The sequence below is a fragment of the Cydia amplana genome, chromosome 4 (genome assembly GCF_948474715.1).
Source record: "Cydia amplana chromosome 4, ilCydAmpl1.1, whole genome shotgun sequence".
Taxonomy (NCBI): domain Eukaryota; kingdom Metazoa; phylum Arthropoda; class Insecta; order Lepidoptera; family Tortricidae; genus Cydia; species Cydia amplana.
Window position 1 is genome coordinate 3,042,074 of NC_086072.1, and position 9,772 is coordinate 3,051,845.

General features: G+C 41.3%; 1 pseudogene; it reads right to left on the reverse strand.

The window, feature by feature from the left end:
* Positions 1-7,457: 7,457 nt before the first annotated feature.
* Positions 7,458-9,343, reverse strand: LOC134647489 (uncharacterized; annotated as a pseudogene).
* Between the last annotated feature and the right edge of the window lie 429 nt (positions 9,344-9,772).

The following is a 9,772-nucleotide window of genomic DNA, read 5'->3' on the forward strand; positions in this document are numbered from 1 at the left end:
AATAAGAATAATTCTGCTACTAATTCATATGGGAACAATTACAATAATTATAATTATAAGTATAAACAGTTTAATCAAAACTATAATAAATCGCATGCTCAGAGTAATAGCAACTATAGCGGTAGTACTAATGGCAAAGCAAATAATACTCCTAGTTATGTAGCTGCGGTCACTAAATCCGAGCCGAAGGCACGTTATTGTCCGAGATGCCGGGTGAATACTCATAATTTGAGACAATGTACAGTGAATAAGGATGTCATTGTTTGTTTTGTTTGCGGTCGTAAGGGCGTAAAATCTCCTGATTGTCCTGATTGCATTAAAAATAAGAACTCAGATCCAAAAAACGGATAGAGCAGAATTGTGTCGATAGTTGTGCTACACCTAAATTTGATAAGGAGGACTGGCAGGATTGGTTGCGTACAGTTAATCTTTTCTTTAGGTCATATAGGGTTGACACAATTCTGAGGCAAAATTTAGAGGATGATGACAGGCCTTACGTCTCAGTGCAAGTCGGTAATTTAACTTTGTCAGGGTTGTTGGACTCTGGCTCTGCGGTAACAATCTTTGGCAACGGTGCTCATTCAGTACTCGTTGACAATGGGTTTAAGATAATGAGCGGAAGCTGTTCTTCGATTACTGCAGCGGGTGGTAGCGTTTATAGATGTGAGGGTTACATAGAGTTACCTATTAACTTTAATAACCAGTTTCATGTTGTGAAGGCTTTTATCGTGCCGGCTGTTGTGAATAACTTCATTTTAGGTTGGGATTTTTGGCGTGCTTTTGATATAGTACCCGAGCAACTTTGTGCTATCATCGTGAATGATGGTGCTTCGTCGGTTTGGAGTGTCACCAAACCTGATCGTGAAACCTTCATTCAGGGATACGACAATTTGGATGACTCACAGAGACTATTGGCGGACAATGTAGTAAAACAGTTTGAGGATATTTCTTTTCGTAGTAAAGGTTTAGGCGTAACGAATTTAATTACACACCACATTGATACTGGCGATACGAGTCCAATTCGTCAGCGCTACTACCGGTTATCTCCTGAAAAGCAACGCATTTTAGTTGAGCAGGTGGACGAGATGCTTTCTCTTGATGTAATTGAGCCTTGCGAGAGCGCTTGGTCTTCGCCTGTATTGATCGTCACCAAGAAGAACGGACAACCTAGATTTTGTCTCGATAGCCGTAAGCTTAATTCGGTGACAAAGCGTGACGCTTATAACTTGCCCTATATTTCCGAAATTCTGGATAACCTTAGGGATGCTCGTTATCTTTCTTGTATTGACTTGTCCAAAGCGTTCTGGCAAATTGAGATAGCTCCGGAGGATAGGAACAAGACGGCATTTTATGTTCCTGGTAGGGGTACCTTTCACTTTAAGCGAACTGCGTTCGGCCTGACTAACGCTCCTGCTACTCAACAAAGATTAGTGGACCTGTTATTCTCAGAGTTCGGTCTTAAAGTATTCGCCTACATGGACGACATAATAGTGGTTTCCGAGGATTTCAATAGTCACGTAACATTACTCTTACGCGTTTTGGATAAGTTAAAGAGAGCTAACTTAACGGTTAACTTAGAAAAGTGTCGTTTCTTTAACAGCCAGCTTAGATATCTCGGTTATGTGGTTGATGGCTCTGGCTTACGAACGGATCCGGAAAAAGTCGAGGCTATTTTAAATTATCCTACTCCAACTTGTCGCAAGGAGGTCAAGAGGTTTCTAGGGACTGCTACGTGGTACAGGCGTTTTGTACCTAATTTCAGTACAATTGCTGGTCCTTTAAACAAGCTTACTTCTTCAAAGAAGGGCTCTCCGCCGTTTGAATGGACCTCGGAGGCAGACTCTGCATTCAGGGAACTTAAGGAGCGACTTGTTTCTGCTCCGGTGCTTTGCTGTCCGGATTATTCTAAGCCGTTTGAGGTACACTGTGATGCCAGCAATTACGGGTTAGGTGCCATGTTGACCCAGACTATCGATGGTAAGGAGCACCCGATCGCGTACATGTCGAAGGCCTTGACCGCTGCTGAAAAGAACTACAGTATAACCGAACGCGAGGCTTTAGCTGTAGTGACTGCGTTGGAGTATTGGCGTTGCTACGTAGAAAATGGACAGCCTTTCACGGTCTACACTGATCACAGTGCACTTAAATGGTTCCTGTCTATTAACAATCCCACCGGAAGATTGGCTCGTTGGGGTGTTCGTCTCTCAGCATTTAACTTTGTTCTCAAACACCGTAGGGGAGTGGATAACGTCATTCCGGATGCGTTATCTCGTGCGTCTGTTGGTGCTATTAGTACTTCAAATTCTCATCTGACCTCCAGAGATACTTGGTACACTAATATTTTCAACGGTTGCCTTCATAACCCAATTGATTTTCCAAATTTCATGATTAAGGACAATTCCTTATACCGCTTGTCCAAAAATAAGCATAATCTTACGTCAGAATTTTCATGGAAGTTGGTTGTTCCTATGGAGTTACGTCAATCAACCGTTTCCGATAATCATTCCGAACCTTCAGCAGGGCACATGGGCATTTTTAAAACTTACCGTAGACTTTGTTTACGTTACTATTGGCCTCGTATGTATCAGGACGTTGTTCAGTTTGTTGGATCGTGCGACAAATGTCTGGCATATAAGGCTCAGAACCACCAAACTTTAGGGGTGATGGGTAGGCCAAAACAGTGCTCACGACCATTCCAGATGATCTCTATTGACTTGATGGGCCCGTTGCCAACTACGAGGAAAAGAAATAACTACATTCTAGTTGTCACGTGTTGTTTTTCGAAATATTGTTTGATTTTCCCGCTTAAACAGGCTACTGCGGAGGTGATTGTACAAAACTTAGAGGATTCTGTTTTTCTAGTGCACGGGATACCACAAACGGTCCTAATGGACAATGGACCACAATTTGCGGGGAAGGTTATGGATAATTTTTTCAAATCCTATAATGTTCCAAACGTTTTTTTTACTCCGAAATATAGTCCGCAGGTCAATTTGGTAGAGCGTTACAATCGTACGATTATTACTTGTATTTCCACCTTTGTTGAGGATGACCATAGATCCTGGGACGTATTTATTCCCAGGGTTCAATTTGCCATAAATAGCGCCGTCAACGAGGTCACGAAGTATGCACCATCATTTCTGGTGTACGGTCGCGAGTTAGTACCTTGTGGGACACATTATACGGACAACGATATCGGACACGAGGTGTTGTTCCTACCACGCGATATCTACGCCGAAAACTTGGGTTGCCTTTCCGCTATTTTTGATGACGTGCAAAAGAAACTGTGGCACGCTCATGAAAGAAGTACGTCACACTACAATCTTAGACGTCAACTTGTGGAATTTTCGGTGGGCGATATAGTTATGAAGCGCGCCTATTTCTTGAGTGACAAGGGCAAGCAATTCACAAAGAAACTGGCTCCTAAATTTATAAAGGCTAGGATTATTGGGAAAAAGTCACCTCTGGTATACGTTTTGCAGGATTTAGGGGGTAAAGATCTTGGTACTTGGCATGTTAAGGATCTTAAGTTAGTGGGTCTTAATAAGTAGTTGGTTATTATACTTATTATTTTTAGTTAGTATTATGTCTGTTGATCACACTTCAAATTTGTTGTTGAAGATAATTACATTGCGCTTTGACATCTTTAGGTAACGGTTCTTGTATGGTCTCCAGTTCTTGCAACGGGAAACCCTTATAATTTTTCTGGAATCGAGCGTGGTGATTAAGCCTATAGGGTAATTGCTAACGTGGTAATGTAAGCGTGAAGTATGAAAGATATGTAATGTCAGTGTAATTACAGGAACCAGGCTTCACGGATTTTATTCCTTAAGGGTAATAAAATCCTTCATGGCGCGCCGGGGTACTGTAACATAAATGTTACGTAACCTAGGTTAATCGTATGTAATTATTTCTGCGTTCATTAATATAAGTACATTATTTTACAAGTACGATATTTTAACACTTACCTAACATTTACTTGATACCTACACTAATCTAGGGATTAAAGTAATTACGTGTGTTCTAATTAAAATCTCAACTTGTTATTTGCGCTTCTGACTGTACTCGCCGCGCAAATCAGTACTTGGGCCACCGACCGGTTCCATGCCCCTTGCCGCGCTTTCCCCCCGCGCTGTCTGGCTGCCGCGCCGCGGTCCGTCCGGCGATTCATTCGTTTCTGAGATTCAACGCAGGCGCACGTCGCTCTCTCGCAGCGTCCGTGCAAGCCGCGCACTCGCAGCGCATACAATTTTATATTTTAATGAGGGCTTAGTAAATTGCCTCAGTTTCTGTACTCGTTTAGTACATGTAATGAAAGTTAGAGCCAGTGTAACCCCTTTGGGTAAGTGTTGAACATTTAAGAGTGCTTTAGGGAGTAGTAAATTTGAATGTGTGTTCAACGGTTATTTACCGTTAAGTTGTAACGATCTTTTCTTTGTTTGATTATGAACTTCCTTAGCGTAGTTTAATAGGTGCTTAGTTTCGCTTGCAAATCTTAAATGCTAGTGTTAATGTTTTTCTGTCTTATTTAAAAGCAGGATTAAAATTGTAATTTGTATGTTTTTAAAAACTATATGCTTAACTGCTCATTTTGTAAGCTCCGCCTGACTGTGACATTTTAACATCACCAAGGCATTCTCACGGCTATCACGCAGTACTTTCTCTTCCGTTTCTGCTCTTCTTCTTCAAGCCGGTCACAGTCAAGGGAGCCGTTTCGTGGGTTAATTACTAAGGCGAGCTAAAATAATTCCAGGGTTCAATAGCACGGCTAGAAGGCCGACGATGACACGCTCGCGCTGACCCTGACGACCTGGTGCTGACCCTGGTGGAACACGGCTGACGTCCCTCAGTCCTTCATCGCTCACAGCAACACAGCGGGCCAGGGAAGTACTAGCGTGTGGGCAGCGACTACTTTCGTGAACCGGGAGTAGAAATCAGACGGTTAACGGACTTTGACCCTTCGACGATCTTCTCGAATGCTTGCGACGTTTTGAGCGATAAATAAATTGTTATCAAGTGAGATTATTTGTTTTAATTTAAACCTCACAGCTTAAACGTAGCAGTGGGCATCTTATAAATAGTAGGATGATAAAATCTAGTCAATTAAGTGGATTTCTGCCAAATATCCTTAGTTTTAGCAATATGTGAAAAAAGCTTTTGAATAAAACGATTTCTCGTTCCTTTTCTTATTTTTTATAATATTCGAATAATTATTCGAATATTCGAATACGTCGTCAGAAATAGTCGAATATTCGAATATCTGAAAGTTTCGAATATTTGCAAGCCCTACATATAATATCTTTGCGCCTTTTATTTCTATAATCAGTGTTGAAAGGAGTTCTGGCGTGCTGCTTTAGTACTGTGCTTAATATATATAATTGACGAACAGTTAGTACTTCACATGATTTATAAAGGAGGTCAGTAGGGTATAGGAATGGGCGGGAAGTGGCTACCTTTAATAAGGCTCTTTGAGCTCTTTCTAGGGTTAGTAGTGTAGTTTTAGCTGTGCCACCCCAAGACGAGATGCAGTAAGTTAGTATCGATTGACATAGCGCAAAGTATACTTGTTTGATTAAATTTGAATCAGCGATTGAACGAAGTTTTTTAAATATAAACATTAACTTTCGAACTCTATTGCACAATGCTTCAATGTGATATTTAAAAGAGAGGGTTTCGTCTATCAGGACTCCCAAATACTTGATTTTGTCAGTAATAGCTAGAGATTGACATGAGCAGAGATTATTCGAGTTTTCCTTACAGTTATGTGCGTAAAGTTTGAGGTTATGTGCGACCGGATCTGTTTTCCGCATGGAAAATCTTATAAAATTCGTTTTGTCGGAGTTCAGTGTTAGTAGATGCAGTTTTAGCCAGTTAGTTACAGCATCAAATCCGCGTTGAGCATACTCGTAGGCCTCGTTTGTTGACTTTGCGGAAAAAAGTAGGGCAGTGTCATCTGCGTAGGAAATGATTTTGCCACTATCTATTTTTAGGTTGCATAGGTCATTAATATAAATCAAAAATAGGGTCGAGGCCAAAACGCTGCCTTGGGGCAAGCCAAAAGGAGTGTTTTCTAAATCGGAACTTATGATGTTATCTATTTTTACGCATTGAGTACGTCCGTCTAGGTAGCTCGCGATTAATCTATGCTGTGTTCCTCTAATACCTAGTGTTTCGAGCTTGTGCAGTAAAATGGGAGTAGAAACAGTGTCAAATGCTTTTGCGAGGTCCAGGAAGATGCCAATTGTCTTGTTACCCTTGTCTAATTCCTGAACTAGATAGTCAGTCAATTCGTGTACAGCATCTGCGGTTGATAATTTTGGCCTAAAACCAAACTGTGTCTTTGCCAAAAAGGCATTCTTCTCGAGATATTGTACAAGTCTGTTATTAATAATTTTTTCTAGGATTTTGGATGTCGCTGGTAACAGAGAAATCGGTCTATAATTTGTTACTTGAGCTTTGCTACCAGATTTGTGGATAGGGACTACAACGGATTTTTTCAAACATTTCGGAAAAATTCCTTCAGAGATGCATTTTTGAAATATGTGTGTTAGCGGTGGAACTAGGATGTGTCTGAAGGTCTTTATTATTTTGTTCGAGATGCCATCCCAACCAACCGCGGAATCCTCTTTTAAGTTCATGATAATTCTGTCAACCTCAGTTTCATCCGTATTTAATAACACAAAAGATTTGGAAGATTTGTTTGGTTCGGATAGCAATCTTGAAGGGAGTGGCGATGAAAATCCCTGGACTTTTTCAGCCAGGTTTTTGCCTATGTTAACGAAAAACTCATTTGTGTTATTTGCAGCCAACAATTCGGACGGACCTGCTTGCAGCAAACTTGCGGATGATTCACGTTGTTTTGCTGTGTGTGTTACGTTTTTAAGATGTTTCCAAACTAATTTACTGTTTTTTCCAGCAATTTCCAGTTGTTTTTTGTCGTAGTTTGTTTTTATGTTTTTTAGTAAGTTGGTACAAAAGTTACGATATCTTTTATACGTCAGTTGCAATATAAGATTGTCTGGATTTGCTTTAGCTTTCAAGTGTAGTTTATCCCTGTGTCTTATAGATCGAAGAAGTCCCGTGGTTATCCATGGTTTTTTGTTAAAATTCTTGCTATTTAAACGTGTCTTATTAGTGTTACGTAAAATTGCTTGCTGGACATTTTTGGTCAAGTACAGCATACTATTTTCTGCATCAGCAGAATTATAAACGGGGCCAAAGTCAATATTGCGTAAATCATCTCCAAGTTTGTTTATATTTAATTTATTGACAAATTGCGTGCGCGTGCATGTACTACGTGATTTACGATAGAGGGTTAGTAGGGCAGCTCTGTGGTCGGTCACTGTAGAGTTAGTAACAAGTGCTAACGCCGAAGAATTAGATTTTACCATAATATGATCTAAGCATGACCCGCTTTGATGTGTAGGAAGCGTGTGCGCTGGTAGTAAGCCATGGAAAGAACACAGGTTAAGATAGCTTTGTGCTGTCAGCGAGGATTCGCTGTTTTCAGATAGAATGTTAATATTAATATCTCCTATCAATACTATATTTTTGAAGGATGTTAGTTTACTTAGATTTTCATCCAGGGACTTGATAAAATTATTGGTATCTCTAAAGGAGGGGGGTCTATATAAGGCTAATACTGCAGTATCTGATCCGATTTTAATTAAGAGCCGATTGCAATCTAGTATATGGGGTTCCACAACTGTGATATTTAAATTATTTTTTACATAAACTACTACCCCGTCATTTTGGTTATAATTATACTTAGTGCTATACGAAATGTAACCGGGCATATTTGGTAGATTGGTATGAGTACTAAGCCAGCATTCAGTCAAGACAATGATGTCACAAGTAATATCTAGTCTTTGTTGAAATACATTAAAATTATCGAAGTTTTTGCAGATACTCCGTATGTTTTGTGTTAAAATTGATAATGGACTTCGACAGCGACGAACATGTTGTTTGCAGGTTTCGACATCGCAGGCTTTAGACTCTGATACAGAGAAACTATCTAGGTCAGAAAATATGATATTGTTCATAGGTAGTTAAACTAATGAAATAAGAAGTGCTATATAAGTATGTAGAAAGTTAGCGCTCCTAGGCGCCTTCATAATCTATAGAGTTTAAATACCTTTTTTCGGCCATTTTTCTAGCTGGGCAGTCGGCTTCGCCTGTTTGGTGGTTGCATGGTTTCTTGTAGTGCGAGCATGTTGCACATTTTGGTGCTTCGTCCTTTTTTGTGCATTCCTTGAATGAGTGACCCGCTTCGCCGCAGTGGCCGCAGATGTTGGTCTCCATTTTGCAGGTCTTCGCTGCATGATTGTAAAGCTGACATTTGAAACAGCGCGTCACCAAGGTGAAATCCCTAACAGGGCAGGATGACCAATTCACAAAAACTCTGTCGTTCGTAATTAAGGCCTTGCGTATCGCTCCCTTCAATTATATAATTACAGGTCTCGGCGTCCTTTTTTCCGGATTTGTGACTGAGCTTAGTGGAAGACATAAATTTTTCGAGCGACCAATCTTGTAATTTATCGGCTAAGTTTTGATTGAAAATGCACTTGAGGACTTCAGTTTCCTGCATGTCCGCGGGAACTCCAATGACTACAATTCTGGGCTTGCGTTTTTGTGGCTCGTCAACGGTGAGTCCAGAGGTCGTAAGCTGCGCCGATTGCTTCAGTTTTATGACGTCTTCTTTTGAGTCAGTGCTTATCACTACACCGCCGTTTTTGATCTTGCGCAACCCTCTCACGTGCAGCTTCATTTCTTCGGGCCGGATAATCTTTTGAACGAGAGATATTGTCTCCTCACTCGATTTTAACTTGTCGACCGGATAGATTGCGACTGAGCTAATGTTAGATGGTTGAACGTACCTCGTTCCATTTTTCTTAAGGGCGTCGGCAAACGATACAGGTCCCGAAACTTGTCGGCTGGATTCCTCAATTGATTCCTTTAGTTCTTGGATACGTTTTACGAGGTCCATCTTTTCCTGCTGCGCTTGGCGAGACTGATATGCTTGGACTGCGTGGCTTTTTAGAGATTGGTATTCAATAGCCATTTGTGAGGCTAAGTGGTTCAGGCTGCGACACAGGTTGTTGATTCTGAGCTTCTGGTCAGTGTTGAGTTTACCTTCTGCAGATGTAGAGCATACGTCGTGGAGGTTCAGTTCGATCTTTTTCAGCCAGGTCTGGATGTCACTCGTGGGAATTACCTTCGGGGGCTCTTCTTCCTGCTGCATGTTTGCTGGTGCGGGCCCGGGCGGGCCGGGCTGCGGCGTGGGCGTTGAGGGCGGGCTGCGGCGTGTTAGTCCACTCCGGTTAAATGGACTATTCTCCGACATTTTTCGCTTACACCTGTTTACTCCACTTATACATTATACTGTAGCCGTAGGTCGGGGTAGATGACTAATGACCCAGATAATGCACGAATGAAATGCAGACAATCACGAAATTATGCACGTGAATAATTAATTATTTTAATAAACACGTCCGATCTCATTGACGGCTCATTGAGAATCAATCATAATATTCATTTCGATACTGTTTAGGCAACTATAATATTCATTTAGATACTGTTTAGGCAACTATAATAATCGTTTCGATACAGTTTAGTCAACTATAATGAAATTGACCAATCGAAAGCGCGGAGCAAGTACCAGGGCCTCATGAGTTACGAGAAGGTGTCGTTGACCAACCGGCCGGGGGCGCGGGGCACGGGGGCCGGGTCGCGTACGAGTATGAAGGTATCGCGGCTGCTCGCGCATCGTAGC